Here is a 14,793-nt window from a genome sequence, read left to right as displayed (position 1 = left end):
ACTATAAAACTCCTAGAGGAGAACATAGGCAAAACACTCTCCGACATACATCACAGCAGGATCCTCTATGACCCACCTCCCAGAATATTGGAAATAAAAGCAAAAATAAACAAATGGGACCTAATTAACCTTAAAAGCTTCTGCACAACAAAGGAAACTATTAGCAAGGTGAAAAGGCAGCCTTCAGAATGGGAGAAAATAATAGCAAATGAAGCAACTGACAAACAACTAATCTCAAAAATATACAAGCAACTCTTACAGCTCAACTCCAGAAAAATAAATGACCCAGTCAAAAAATGGGCCAAAGAACTAAATAGACATTTCTCCAAAGAAGACATACAGATGGCTAACAAACACATGAAAAGATGCTCAACATCACTCATTATCAGAAAAATGCAAATCAAGACCACTATGAAGTACCATTTCACGCCAGTCAGAATGGCTGCGATCCAAAAGTCTACAAGCAATAAATGCTGGAGAGGGTGTGGAGAAAATGGAACCTTCTTACACTGTTGGTGGGAATGCAAACTAGTACAGCCACTATGGAGAACAGTGTGGAGATTCCTTAAAAAACTGGAAATAGAACTGCCTTATGATCCAGCAATCCCACTGCTGGGCATACACACTGAGGAAACCAGAAGGGAAAGAGACACGTGTACCCCAATGTTCATCACAGCACTGTTTATAATAGCCAGGACATGGAAGCAACCTAGATGTCCATCAGCAGATGAATGGATAAGAAAGCAGTGGTACATATACACAATGGAGTAGTACTCAGCCATTAAAAAGAATACATTTGAATCAGTTCTAATGAGGTGGATGAAACTGGAGCCTATTATACAGAGTGAAGTAAGCCAGAAAGAAAAACACCAATACAGTATACTAACGCATATATATGAAATTTAGAAAGATGGTAACAATAACCCTGTGTATGAGACAGCAAAAGAGACACTGATGTATAGAACAGTCTTATGGACTCTGTGGGAGAGGGAGAGGGTTGGAAGATTTGGGAGAATGGCATTGAAACATGTATAATATCATGTATGAAATGGGTCGCCAGTCCAGGTTCGATGCACGATACTGGATGCTTGGGACTGGTGCACTGGGACGACCCAGAGTGATGGTATGGGGAGGGAGGAGGAAGGAGGGTTCAGGATGGGGAACACATGTAAACCTGTGGCGGATTCATTTTGATATTTGGCAAAACTAATACAATATTGTAAAGTTTAAAAATAAAATAAAATTTAAAGAAAAAAAATTCATTTATTGCCCCTGACATCTTCTAAACCAAGCAAAGATCTCTCTCAGTTGCTAATTGTTTGATTATTTATCCTTTGTGTAAAAAGAGATAGCTTATAGAAATAACCTCTACTATCTTTATTACCCTCATAGTGAAAGGTACCCTTGAGGATTAAGACAGTACCTGAGGAAATTGTCCACAGTGCTACATGAAAGGTATCTATAAAATTTCAAGGGTTCATGTTGGTGGGACTCCTCAAAAGACCACCAGAAAACCTGTTCATGAAGAAGAATTCATTAGCCTTACTGTAAAAGAAAAAACACTAGACAGAATCTTAGAAGTTATTCACAAAGAAGAAATTAGTAAATGATATTTATATGGTTTCAGGTCATGGCCTAGATGACTTTAGGTGAGCTGTTCAAGGAGGAGAATGCTGGGCTTAGGTAGGTCTGATGACTGATGGAGCACATCCAGGTGAAGTTCCTGAGTGAGTCTTGTGAAATAAATTACTCTACTGCATTCAAATTCTTATCTTCCAGGTACAAATTCTTCCTTAGCAAGCAACTAAGTTTGTTTGTTTGTTTGTTTTTTCCTGCCTGGTTCCCGTAGTATTTCACATGGGGTAGGGAAAATATGTCTGGGCTCACTATGGTTTAGCTCCTGTGCTCTGCAAGTAGGATACGTAGACAGAAGCGGAGGAAAGAAACCAAAGTTTAAAATTTCAAGGCAAACTAGGACTTCTCTGGTGGTCCAGTGGGTAAGATTGCACTCCTAATGCAGAGGGTCCAGGTTTGATCCATGGTCATGGATCTAGATCCCACATGCTGCAACTAAAGATCCCACATAATTAAATATATATGTATATATTTAATATCTAAGGCAAACTAGGGGCTTCCCGATAGATAGCTCAGATGGTAAAGAGTACACCTACAATGCGGGAGACCTGGGTTTGATCCCTGGGTTGGGAAGATTCCCTGGAGGAGGGAATGGTCACCCACTCCAGCATTCTTGCCTGGAGAATCCCATGGACAGAGGAGCCTGGCTAGAGTCCATGTGCTTGAAAAGAGTTGGACACGACTGAGCGACTAACATAACACACACAAGGCAAACTAGACTTCCCAAATGAGATTCCTACTCACCCCAAAGTTCTCTAAGGAGGCATATCATGCTGTCTTTTCACACTCTGAAAGGCCTGTGACAGACTGAATATTGATTTCCAAATGCATCTACATCCTAAGCCTCAGAACCTTCAAATATTACCTTATACATGAAAAGAGACTGCAGATGTGATTAAGTTGAGAATCTTGGGATGGGGAGATAGTCCTGGGTTATCTGGGTGGGTTCTAAATGTAACCATGTATGACCTTTTAAGAGTGAGGCAGAAGAAGACTGACCAGCAAGGCAGAAGGCACATGAAATGAAGCAAGATGTTATATGGATGGCTTTGAAGATAGAGGAAAGAACCATGACCAAACTTGTAGTTCTAGAAACTAGGAAAGGTAAGAAAATTAATTCTTCCCTGGAGCCTCTGGAGGGAGCACAGTCCTGTTGACACCTTGACAGTGACCCAGTAAAATTGATCTTGAACTTGTGACCTCCAGATTAAGAGAATAAATGTTTGTTATTTAATGCTACCAGGTTTGTGGTAATTTCTTATAGCACCATTGGAAAGTGCCCACTGCTGAAAACAGGTGAACTACAAATACATCCAGTAAGCCTCAGAGTTTGTTAATGGTAACCAACAAGGCCAATGCCAGAGACTTTCTGGCCTATTACCTCCAGAAAGGTAGGATGCCAGCTAACTAGTCCTATATATTCCATTCCCTGGGGCTAGTTTTCAACTTGAGTACCCAAATAGCACATTTGCTTATATAATAAACATCACACACAAATTCATTTTTAGGGACAAATATAAATTTTTTTTTCAGAATTTATCCCCTACTATGTCCTACTCTTGGCTGCTTTTTCATTGTCTTTGGATATAAACCCTTTTCTCGCAGAGATATATTTGAAAACAAACAAACATCGTTTACTTATATTCCATACATTAAAAAGTTGAAATTTTTCCTCTAACAATCACCTACTTTTGAAAATTGATCCGCTTAAAAATATAATGAAGCATTTTTTCTCACATTTATGATGCCAACGACCTAACCTGATGATGTTTTGGTAGGCCAGCTAGCAGGAAAAATGGAGGAGGAAGAGAATCTCTGATTTATAGTAATTCCCAGTTTCCATGCTGATGTAAACACTCCTCCCATGGCCAAGTTCAACTTTTTAATAGTTTAACACCCAGCTCATGTCATTCCTGGAGAAGGCAATGGCAACCCACTCCAGTACTCTTGCCTGGAAAATCCCATGAACGGAGAAGCCTGGTAGGCTGCAGTCCATGGGGTCACGAAGAGTCAGACATGACTGAGCAACTTCACTTTTACTTTTCACTTTCACGCACTGGAAAAGGAAATGGCAACCCACTCCAGTATTCTTGCCTGGAGAATCCCAGGGACGGGGGAGCCTGGTGGGCTGCCGTCTATGGGGTCGCACAGAGTCAGACACGACTGAAGTGACTTAGCAGTAGCAGTAGCATGTCATTCCTGAATATTTATCAGCCAGGCCTTGTGGGCCAGTCAGTTCTAGCACACCGTTGCAAAATGTTAAACTATGTAATTATTAATGGTTCTAAGACTGGTCTCTGTCAGTTGCTTTCTGCATATCAGAAGACAAACAATGAGAAAAATGTTAGTGAACTAGTAAATGAATCATTATTTTCTGCATTTTCTATACAAACAGGAAAGGAGAGAGCAGAGACAAGATACCAGATTAAGTCCCTGAATAAAACTTGAGAATGAAAGAATGTTAATTATCCTAATTAGACTAATCTCCAAGAAGCCAATGCATCACCTATCCTAACAAGAAATTAAAGAACTGAAAGAGAATGAAATATAAATAATTGAGAGGAGCTGATGAAGTTGGGTCATAATTCATCACACAGAGTGGGGGAAAAAAGTCCTTTTGGGGTGTATTGAGAAGGAACTCAGATGGTCCAAACTGCTGTTAAAACTATTTCATTTTTAGTACTAAGAGTTTCTAATTCACCTTAAAAAAAAAAAAAAAAAAAAAACACCTATAGCTACCTTAGACAGAATCAAATCCTTATCCTCCAAGGATGGCAACTAAAAGAAAATCTTCAGATAGCAAGTCCCTACTCTTGCCTAGGGACAAGATCATTATCTCTGGTGTTCATCTTCCCCAGCATTAACTGATGATTTCCTTCGATTTCAATGTCATAGTTGGCTGAGCTTTCACATTTAAACCAGACTTTACTAGTGATTTAGGCTGATGGAGAAAATTCCAGAAAGGCAAATATACCTAACTGACCTAACAATAAGACGGTGCTTCTCCCAGGAGCCCACTTGGCCCAACCCACTCTCATGAGGTCCAGTTCACAGTAAATTCTATACGGCAGAGACCCATCTTTCCCCACCAGCCAGAGCTCATCCTTGAATGTCATAAATCCTTAAAATCCACATCCAAGAAAGGCTTGCTCTCAAAGTACTCTTTCTCTCTCCTGTTCGAGACTTTCCTTCCAAATCTCTATTTTCTGTCTTAGGATCGGTCTCTTGCCAAAATGACTAACATCAGAAATATGTCCTTCTCTCTGGCAATACTTCCCCCCTATCCACAGGGGTGTGGCCCAGACCTGATTTCTAGCAGGGCAACCACATCAGAAACTGTAAGATATCACTGTAATTTGCATGTGCATCTCAGTGAGTGCATCAGTGATGTTGAGATCCTCTTTGTTCTTTGTGGCTACTTCCTTTTGGAGATTCCTGCCCTAGTTTTGGATTATCTCCAAATGCTTTAAAACACACTAACTTAATGTGTTCTCTAAGAAACCTTTATCACCCAGCTGACTATTTGGGAAATATAAGGTAATTCCTTGATCATGTTACTGTGAAAGATGGGTGAACTTCTATTAGTAGTACTGAAAGCCAAAAATAGAGATGGGTAGGTGGGGAATGCAGTAAAGTTTCATAGAAAGCTCTGCCTTCTCAATTTATATTTCAAAGAGAAAATGATTCTTATATAGATATAGATATAGATTCTTATTTATACATATATATATATATATATATATATATATATATATATATATATATATATAAGCTCTTAGGGATGATCTCCTAATGCTATACTGAGTGAGTTTGATCCTATGTTTCTCTGATTCCTTATAAACAGTAAAACATCATTTCTGACTTCAACTAAAGGAACAACATTAGAATCATACCATGAAATATACAGAAGAACAGAAGAAGCATAAAAGATCATAATAATTAAGTCTTTTCAAAGCTAAGGAGGAAAAACAGTAATGCCAGGGCCAAGGAAGAGAAATAACATATAAACTCAGGAACTCCAAGGGCAAATTAAGAAGTAAAATATAACTATTCCAATACAGACATCGTTTCTTATATTTTCCTTGTAGAACAGAGTGGAGAAACAGCTTACCTCATGGATACGAAACTGCTCAGAATCTCAGAAGCCACAGCCAAAATGAATATTTTTATGGCATGCAAAAATCCTCACTGCCTACACTATCAAGGCTACAACTGCACTTGGCACTGCCAACTGCCAATTTGCATGGAAATCTACTCCTCTGCTGTTGAAAAAGCAGCCCTGTTTATTTTCCATCTGTATCTGGGCTATCTCCTTGCAGTCAATCAAATTAAAATTAGTATTTTGGCCACAATCCAGAAACATACAACTTTTAAATGTTTTTTGCAATATGGTGACATGCAATACTTGGTAAGCTCTTATTGAGAGCACTTCCAAGAAACTCGGTTAGATCTGGATGATCTCACTATTTAAAACCAACCTCCACTGTTATACCTGAATCCTGGCTTTTTATCCTTAAAATCTCCTTCAGGCATTAAAAGCATTGATCTATATAATACCTCAGTATTATACTGATTCATAATGTGTTGACCAAATGCCAGCACCTCTTATGTGGACTTTGGGAGTAGATACTCTAAGTTTCTTACATTTTACTCTAAGTTTCTTACAAGAGTAGTTACAAGGGAAAATAGCTCGGCAGAACTGAACAGTGATATACTTGCATTTTCTAATAGCAGTTCTAGAACATTAGGTACATAGTCTCATCTTCATTATGAGTACAACCTCATAATCTTTCATCTGCCTGAAAAACCCAAACAGGGTGATGGCTTAATAATGGAATGCTAAATCCTTTTGGCCAGTGAAACTCATTCTCATGGCTCTGAAATATCCATTTTACACTCTACAGTTAAAAACCAAAGTTCAAGTTTGATTTGAATATTAACAGAAAGCTTTGTGAATGTATGTGTATATGTTTCAGATGGGTATCTAGAGACAGATATATGGTAGATATATACATACATAGGCAGGTGATTATTTATCAGAGCAACCTTACAAGGTTATCTGGCCTAGAACCAGACCTTTGAATTGGTTAGATATTATTGCCACCTGTTTTCATACTGGAAACACCTACAATTTATAGATTTTAACCATTTGCTCAAGGTAATAACGCTAGTAAGAGAGCTAAAGAAGAGCCATAGAATGCAGATCTCTTGCTTCTTGATAAAATTTACTATAGTTTTCACTATTAATGTATTTTATTTTCTGCATTTTAAACATTTAAATTTTTTAAAATGTTACATATACAGAAAAGTTGCAAAAACAGTACACAGAGTTCCTACATGCTCTTCACCCAGCTTCTCCTAATGATAACATTTTGCATAACCATCATGCAATTATAAAAACTAAAGAAAGAATCAAATGTACTTTTTGAGCCATAAAGATTCCCACTCCCTGTTAACCAAATAAATAAATTATGAATGTTAATATACAAGGAAAGCAAAGTTGCATTCCTATTTAAAAATTCAATAAAGCTGACTTATATGAGTTCTGGAATAGAAAAAAAAATAAATTATCAATGCATCAATACTATGAAATAAACTACAGATATCAACTTTCCATTAATGTCTTTTTCTGCTCCAGGATCTAATGAAGATTCCATAGTATTTTTGGTTTTCACATTGCCTAGGACTTTTTTTTTTTTGGTATTTGATTGATACTTTATTTGATATATAAACATATTTAATGTGTTGATATATAAACATATTTAATACTAATATAGTATTTATAATACTATATTAGTTTCAGGTGAACAGCATAATGATTCAATACTTTTATAGATTATATTACATTTTAAGTTATTATGAAATATTGCCTATATTACCTCTCCTGGGTCTTTTCCATCTATGTAATGCCAGAACTACTTAATATTAAGGAAATTTGATATCTTGTAACCCCAAAATGAACTAAATATCAATTAGTGATAATATCTTGGTGCCTTTATACTTATTCACATTTTATACCTCATAATGGGCACTATATCTTTTTTTTTCTTTATTCTAAACTGAGACTATCTGAAATTTATACATCCCTTTTCCTCCATAATTTGCCATCTTTAAGATTTGGAAGCTCCATCTCTATGTCTAAAGAAAGATTTGGAAGTTCTGTCTCTATGTCAAAAGAAATATTAGAATGGACAATATAGTAAAGAAGAAAAAATTGAGCATTTACCATGTATGTAACCACAGGGAAATCACATAGGCACTCTGGATTTCTAAAAGTGAAGGCAGTGATGCCTACTTCTCAGGGTCATTGTAAGGACTGAATGTAAACTCCAAGCCCAATGTTTGGAATATAATTATGCTCCCTTTCCAATGCATGGGACATTTGAGAGTGTCTGGGAGCAATTTTCACTGCCACAACTTTGAAGAGGTGCTACTGCCATCTGGTTGGATGCAGACCAGGGCTTAAACTAAACATCTTATAATGCACAGGTCAGTTCCCCAGATCAAATGACTTTTTTGGCTCAGAATTTCTGTAGTGCCAAGGTGAGAAACTGTGTTCTAAATGATGAGATCCATTTTGTCACCCTGACCCTGGGACACAGGTAAATTGAAATTCTTAGTGGAGCAAAACAGATTTCATTAAGTCCAATCTATTCAAACACCAATGAACCAGAGTTTTACCTTTATGTTTAAAATGTGAAATAAAGAATGGAAGCCAAAAGCTAAAAAGAGCATCTCTGGAAACTGAGGTCTCAACAGTCAGTATTGCTCTATCATATATGTCTTCCTCTCCTGTCTTGACCTGATCTCAGACCACAGTCCAAAGAGAGTATGAATGAAAACCACACACACTAACCTTTCTTTAAGTTAATGGCAAGAAATGTCTGCTTTCAATCTCACTTAACTGCATCAGGGAGATGAAGGCAGAGGTTGGCCAACACTCCTCCTTCCATCATACTTTTCATTTTAGAAGCCCTTAACACTTTTATTACCTTTTCCAGCTCCCTTTCTTCAGGAATATTTGTTCAGAGCTCAATTGAATTTTCTCCTTGTTAAAAAGCTACATCCTTTCAACTCTCTGGAAAAGAAATAACAAACAGGAGACTTGATAATCCGAATAGAAATGGCAGTTTTCTCAGATTTAACAAAAGTGAAAGATGAAATGTTTTCTATGATTATTTGTGAGTACAAAAGAACATCATGGGGAATGGGATAATATAAAAGGCTATTTACCTTATTTTCACTGTGGAATCATGTGACAGCTCAAACACTGCAGTTAATATTAAACCTGACAAATTGCATTTAACCAGGATGCCAGCTACCTTCAAACAGCTTAAATATATAGATATTTGTCTCTGAATAAGCTTGTGATTGTAGAAGTTCCAAAACCAAGTAATCTTGCTTCATCATGGGAATTGGTAAGAGAGGAGATTGAATGTAAGCCAAAACTTCTGAAATAATATTAATAACAATAATAAGAGCAACTAATAAAAATACTAACTATAGTATGAATTTTTGAGAATTAAATATGTCCCAGGCATTATGCTTAGGCTTTGCAGACCGTACCCCATTTCATTTGAATAGTAACGATCTTAGCTACTTAGAAGCTATTATTTAACAACAGGGAAACTGAGACACAGTGTCACAGAGCTAACGAGTCGTAGATTCAGAACTCGAAACCATCGCTATTAGTCAGTACACCACACTGAACGAATTGGAAGAGTAGCATTGACATATATACACCACCACGTGTAAAATAGATACCTAGTGGGAAGCACCTATGTAGCTTAGGGAACTCAGCTCAGTGCTCTGTGATAACCTAGAGAGGTGGGAGGGATGCTCAAGAAGGAAGAGATATATGCATGTATACAGCTGATACACATTGTACAGCAGAAACATTGTAAAGCAATTATACCCCAATAATAAAAATTTTAATAATAAAATTTAATTTAAAAATCCCCTTGTGTCGTCAAACCATATTTATTTTTACTTTATTAATTTGAACAAAACAAGAAAAATGTTGGGGTTAAGATTTTTTAGGCTTAACAAACTATTGGGTTGGCCAAAAGTTCATTTGAGGTTTTCTATAACATCTTATGGCAAAACCTGAATGAACCTTTTGGCCAATCCAATAGTTCCTCATAAGCAGTGCAAGGTAATTTACTCACTCTTTCAACAAACATTTTCAAGTGCTTAGGATGTGCAAGGCACTGTCTTGGAAATAGAGATACAAAGATCAGTCAAATAGCAGATTATGGTCTCAAAGACCTTATAGTATAGTATGAGATATTAAAAAGAGATGTTTCAGGAACTTGAAGAGAGAGCTCTTCCTTCCTTTAGAGCAGTATCCATACTGTCTAGAACTGTGTGTAGTTCATCATAAGCAAGGAACGAATGAACAGGTACATGTGTAAATGAATGAGTGATCAAAGGCAGCATTCAAAACGGTCCTCAAAAGACTTCCCTGGCAGTCCAGGGGTTAAGACTTCATCTTCCATTTCAGGAGATACCGGTTTGATCCCTGATTGAGGAGCTAAAATCTCACATGCCTCATGGCCAAAAAAGCAGACAAAAGCAATATTGTAACGAATTCAATAAAGACTTTTAAATGGTCCACAATTAAAAAAAAAAAAAAAAAACTTTAAAAAATAGGTCCTCAATACACAGTGAGGATTCACATACAAAAGTAGATCAATGAAAACATTCTGACAGAGCTAATAAAAGGAATTCATAGTACAAACAACACTAATCAACTGTGTATAAATGAAGGAAAACAATGTTTCTCCATACCAAAATAGACTTTTTGGTAGAATTCTCAAACAACAGAGCAGGGTATGAGGAAACTGAAAAACTCACAGGGGCCCATCTGTGGGTAATAAGTGTAGCAGTAAGTCTGAGTTAATAAATTTTCCTCAACCAATATCCATCTGGGGCTTCCCTTATGGCTCAGATGGTAAAGAATCCACCTGTCAATGCAGGAGACAAGGGCTTGATTCCTGGGTAGGAAAGATACCCTGGAGAAGTGAATGGCTACCCATTCCAGTATTCTTGCCTGGAGAATTTCAAGGCAAGTGTTCATTTACTAAAAATTAGGCACAGTTCTGTCGCTATGTTTTTTCAGGGAGACACACATGTTTCTTTTATAGATGAGAACAAATATTCTTGTTAGATCTCAGACCATGCAGTAAGCTACTAAAACAAACCAAAACATGAAAGAGCCAATGTTTGGGAACAAAAACTAGGTTTCTGGCTGTGATTAACCTGCATCATACCATTTATATTTTATTTATTTAATAATGTTTTAAAGATTTTTTTGATGTGAACCATTTTTAGAGTCTTTATAGGATTTGTTACAGTATTGTTCCTGTTTTTTTTTTTAACTTTTTATTTTGTATTGGGGGGTATAGCCGATTAATAAACAATGTTGTGACAGTGTCAGGTGAACAGCAAAGGGATCCAGCCATACATACACATGTGCCCATTCTCCTCCGAACTCCCCTCCCGTCCAGGCCATCCTGCGACACTGAGCAGAGTTCCATGTGCATTACAGTAGGCCCTTGCTGGCTGTCCATTTTTAACAGAGCAGTGAAAGAACACTATTTTTAAACAATAAGAGCCTGATTATCCAAAGAAATAGCCAACATAAAGCAACAGCTTCTGGTTTTTGCCCTCAGACATGTTTCCAGGAGTCTTGGAGGTGCTCCGAAGGAAACTTTTAAGCAGCACTGCATGGCAAAGAGTGTGAGTTCCAAAGCCAGACAGATACAAGTGTGACTATATCTGCCCCATTTCTGATTGCAAGACCTGGAACGAGCCGTTACTCCTGTTTAGCTGTCAGTTGTTTCTGTTTTGTTTTTTTTGCTGGGTTTTTTTTTTTTTTTTGGCTAAGATTTTTGTGGGATCTTAGCTCTCCAACCAGGGATCAAACCCACATCCTCTGCATTGGAAAGCAAAATCTTAACTACTGGACTGCCAGGGAAGTCCCACCATTTCCATTTCAAACAAAGACTAATCAGAAAAAAGAATGTTACCTCTCCTTCAGATAGAAGTAGAAAGGCTGAAAATAAAAAGCCATGTCTTAACTCTTAATATGTTACCTGTCCCCATATATATATGTATGTTTTTCTTCCTTCTCATTCACACTCAGTTTCAACTTCAACAAGAAGTGATACAGACTCAAGGATTTAGCACTTTAATAATTGATTATGCTCTTTTAGTCACCCTTATACTCAAAATCAAATTCTAAAACCTAAATTTTAAAATTAAAAAGTTATAGCATAAAACATGTTCAAACAAAACTGACAGGGTGATGATTCTGGCAGAGATCACAGTTATGTCTGTCCAAACCACCAGCTGCTTGACCCATTTGCAAGTGGCAAATTTAATGTCTTGACCACAACTGTCAAATTGGTTGGAGGAATTTGTTCCAGGATAAATATCCACCCTACATCTATAGGATCTCCTTAGTGCTATTTCTTCAAAATTGTACAGAAAAGCAATATCTTCTTGTCCTTTCTCCTGCATGCATGCATTCATGCTTAGTCACTCAATCATGTCTCTTCGAGACCCCATGGACTGTAGCCTGCCAGGCTCCTCCATCCATGGGATTTTCCAGGCAAGAATACTGGAGTGGGTTGCCATTTCCTTCTCCAGGCGATCTTGCCCAACTAGGAAGTGAACCCATAACTCCTATGTCTCTTGCACAGGCAAGCAGATTTTTTTTTAACACTGAGCCACCTGGGGCATTGAGGCCTTCTGGAGGGGTTCAAAAGGATTGACCGTCACCTTCAGTGTTTACAATGTCATCACAGTCAAGAAACCAGTGTGACACATGAAGTTTAAATAAGATGAGATTCCATCAGACCCAAACTGCCCACAAGTGTCCCATTCCATTTGATGAAACCTACTACCAATAAGATGCCAGAGCAACATTTGTACCTTTACCAACTGTGTGTACCTTATTACCAATACACCTGTACACATATCCAATCAGAACATCCACTTAGAGCATCACTTGAGCTCCACATCCTCTCACTGCCCCAATTTTCCTCATCCCCTGAAGACCTATGAACAGATGCTGAAGTTATATATAAACCAATTGGTTTATAACCAATTGGTACTATAAATTGTATTAAAATAAATAGAATTCATGGCTAAAATTAAACAGCCTATGGCAAGGCTCTTGTGTAAATAAAACCATTGTTCCTTTGTATATTAAGATTGCATTTATCAAATACACAAGAAAGGATGAACACAAATTGCATGAAAAAGGCAACTTATTTAGGACAAAATGATGGTGTGTAATAAAAAGATTTATTGTGTGACTAAAATGAAAATTAAATTCCTGTTAAAATATTTATGTAGATGTGGCTGAAACATTCTGCTAAGAGATAAATCAGAGCGGCCTTTGGCATTTTACAGACATAATTCCTCTATTCTTCTGCTGCAAATTTAGAGCTTACAAGATGCTAATGGCATTGCGATTTCCAGGACAGTCTCTGCAGACTACTTTTGCTCAGCAGGTGGTAAGAATTTGCATCCATATTTCAAATATACTTCTATCTCATTACTGGCTTCTTATTTCTTTGTGATTTATATCTCTATAAAATCCCAGCTAGTGGAATGGGGAATGGGAATTCAAAAAGGCAAACTCTGCATAATACTGACATTTATCACTTTCTTCCTTTTTTTTTTTTTTCCCTGCATCTCCTGAGAGAAGAGGAATATGACACATAGCACTTAAAGTGTGTGGGGGGTGTACTTTTCTTAAAATAATGTCATTTGAAAGCTTTCAAAATTAGGAATATTGCTCTCAATGACATTCTCTATGAAGTGGCCATATTACTTGCATCGTTGCCTACATTTAGCTGAATTGTGATCTTTCAATAATATATGTACCTTTGGAAAGTAAACTCACTTGTAGCTATTAATGTGTAAGAGTCTTAATCATTTAAAATTCAGAAAGTGCTTTTTGTAATAAGTCGGAACATAACGAATCTATTTGGTATTCATGCAGGTGTCACAAGCAATTTCAGAGCTGTTACACTAGAATCCTGTGCTACTTAATAGATATTAGGGTGGTAGCAGTTGTGTCACTGTAGATAAGACTCTTTTACAGTTCCCATGTCAAATTCACCTCTTACTGGTGTTTAGAATTTCGCTGAAGTAAAATTGCATGCCTGTGAAATCTGACAGTTTCAGGGATTTACAGACATTTTCCGGGGGCAGAAGGAGCAAGTGGTGGTAAAATAAAAGGCAGCAGAGAAGTATGTAGGCAAGGGAGTCAGATATTACTAAGATGAAAACTTAGATATGCAAATTTTTAATTTGTATGGTAAATTAAAGAATATAAATCTAAGTATTTCCTTTCAGGTCTTCTCTTTTTAGTATTCCATTCCAGAAGAGAAATTAAAACTGTTAGTGAAATGTTACAGGCCATATGCTATATTTTTTAAATTCATTGATATTTTAAAATAATTTTATCAATTACACTCAAAATATTTTGCCAAATGACTAAAAATATAATTGTTGCACTTAATGAACAGCTATTATGGTACCTAGAGATAAAGAATTTTTTAAACTAGAAATAACAAAAAACTGAAATTAAAGACAGCCACACACTATAGGGGGCTTTGGAGGTGGCGAGTGTGGTGAAGAACCTGCCTGCCAGTGAGGAGACATGAGACGTGGGTTCAGTCCCTGGGTCAGAAAGGCCCCCTGGAGGAGGGCATGGCAACCCACTCCAGTACTCCTGCCTGGAGAATCCTATGGACAGAGGAGCCTGGCGGGCTGCAGTCCATGGGGTCACAAAGAGTCGGACACGACTGAAGCAACTTAGCCAGCACATATGCACCCACACATTCACACACACACAGGATCACATAGGCAAAAGTGATACAAACATTCAAAAAAATATGGCCATCTGACCCGCAACCATAAGTCAGCAAGGGCACAGCCCTGACTCTGATCAGGTAGAACCACAGTTAGAATCTGAACTTCCTGGGGACAGTAAGGACAGCCACACATTGGGGCAGGGTCACCTAGGCCTAAGAGATACACACATTTTAAAGTATGTTTAGTTATTAACAAGAGCCAATCTGAAGCCAATGTTTTGAGCAAAACATTTTCATTTAATTTGATTGTGTGAACCAGCTTTAT

At 37.3% G+C, this 14,793-nt stretch overlaps 1 long non-coding RNA gene across 2 annotated transcripts in view; it reads right to left on the bottom strand.

Annotated features, from left to right (window-relative positions):
- LOC147358439 (uncharacterized) overlaps nucleotides 1–14,793 on the bottom strand; it is a 149,385-nt gene that overhangs the window by 16,149 nt on the left and 118,443 nt on the right. Inside the window, exon 3 of one of the 2 annotated variants that reach the window (XR_015142263.1) lies at nucleotides 8,628–8,713. The exons of the other annotated variant lie outside the window; for it this stretch is intronic. This is a non-coding gene — a long non-coding RNA (uncharacterized LOC147358439). The remainder of the gene's footprint in view (nucleotides 1–8,627; nucleotides 8,714–14,793) is intronic. 2 annotated transcript variants of the gene reach the window in all.

Source organism: Bos grunniens, chromosome 15 (assembly GCF_055505025.1).
Source record: "Bos grunniens cultivar Pamir isolate PY7600 chromosome 15, Bosgru_T2T1.0, whole genome shotgun sequence".
Taxonomy (NCBI): domain Eukaryota; kingdom Metazoa; phylum Chordata; class Mammalia; order Artiodactyla; family Bovidae; genus Bos; species Bos grunniens.
The sequence above is the reverse complement of the archived record's forward strand: the minus strand, read 5'-3'. Positions and strand labels throughout refer to the sequence as shown.